At 45.7% G+C, this 1,623-nt stretch overlaps 1 pseudogene; it reads right to left on the bottom strand.

Annotated features, from left to right (window-relative positions):
* Nucleotides 1–245: 245 nt before the first annotated feature.
* On the bottom strand, nt 246–1,291 carry LOC123151017 (avenin-like b3; annotated as a pseudogene).
* Nucleotides 1,292–1,623: the final 332 nt, after the last annotated feature.

Below are 1,623 nucleotides of genomic sequence, written 5' to 3' on the forward strand. Positions count from 1 at the left end.
TACAATCTAAGCGATGGTTCAGTTCGGGAAGATGCTTATGAGGTTTATCATGTTTACTGAGCAAAATATTTGTTTATGCCAACGGTGGTATTAAATATGTTAACTTTTGTATGTACCAACTATTTATATGTGTATTTTCTTCGTGTGTACCAACTACTGTTTTCATGCTATGAACTGATGGTCCTATGGGAGACATACAGAATTCGGTGATGGTTAAGTTCAACCAGAAGATCCAAAAATTCATCTATCATGGAAATGTGTAGTTTTATTCAGACAAATGCTTTATTCAGGAACATTTATTCATCATTTCCATATTGCAACTAGTACTTGCCACACATGATGATGCATGACATTTTTATTTTGCCACCGCTACATTGATCAACTAGTACGCACCACCAGGGTAAGTAGCCACCATGGGAATGTTGTAGGCGGTGGGGGCGGGGCATTGTACCGGGATGTAGATGCTACACATCGACCGCAGGGCCTGAAGCGACATCCTGATGCTCTCAAGTTGTGCTGGCTGCTGGGCCTGGTACATACCCTGCCATTGTTGTTGGGGTCGTTGTTGCCTGATAGCCTCAGCCACGTTGTGGATGGCTTGGCAACGGAATTGCTCCGGGATATGTGATAACTGCCGGCAACATTGGTGTTGCACATTCTGGCAGCTGGTAGGCTGATCCACCAGTGTCTGGGGGAATGGCACTGTCATTGGGCTGCACTGCTGCTGCAGGAATGTCGCACACGGTGTCAACTGCTCCTGCAATTATTGTTGTTGTTGTTGGCCCAATTGTTGTTGTTGCTGGCATTGTACCGGGACGGAGATGCTGCACATCAATGATAGGTTCTCAAGCAACATCCTTATGCTCTTATGTTGTGCTTGCTGTTGGGGCTCCTGCCATTGTTGTTGGGGTTGTTGTTGCATGATAGCCTCTACCACGCTGTGGATGGCATGGCACCGGATTCGCTCCGGGATCTGTGCTAGCTGCTGGCAGCATTGGTATTGCATGATCTGGCAGCTGCTAAGCTGCTGCACCTGTATTTGGAGGAATGGCATTCTCACTGGGCTACACTGTTGTTGCAGGAATGCCACACACGGCTTCATCTGCTCCAGCAGCTGTTGTTGCCCCGGTTGTTGATGTTGGCATTGTCCAAAGCCCTGGCTACAGGTGGATTCCAACTGGGCAATGGCGGTGGTTGCTGTGAGGGCGAGGAGAGCCAGGATGAAGACCTTCATGGTGGCTAGCCTAAAGTTTGCTTTGTTGTTTGTGGTTGTCTGAAGGTTGATGAAGGAGGGTCTTCATGGTACATGCCTATTTATAGCTGCCATGGTCTATTTGCTGCATTCCATCCTACATTATTTTACGAAAGCATTTGGATGCTTTCCAAACTAATAATCTCATATTGTTGTGTTAGGTGGCGCTAAAGTCTAATCTTCAATGGCCATCAAATATACTTTTCGCCACATATCACCTGACTGTCAGGTGAGATTGATAATGCATATGACTCAACAATCATCACTTTACATGTCAAGAGTTCGGGTGGCATATCTTATTGTGAAACCCAATTTGTAATCTTATACATGTGTTAGGTATAAATTAGCTTTTGCATTCACATGATCCATGG

Source organism: Triticum aestivum, chromosome 7A, assembly GCF_018294505.1.
Source record: "Triticum aestivum cultivar Chinese Spring chromosome 7A, IWGSC CS RefSeq v2.1, whole genome shotgun sequence".
NCBI lineage: Eukaryota > Viridiplantae > Streptophyta > Magnoliopsida > Poales > Poaceae > Triticum > Triticum aestivum.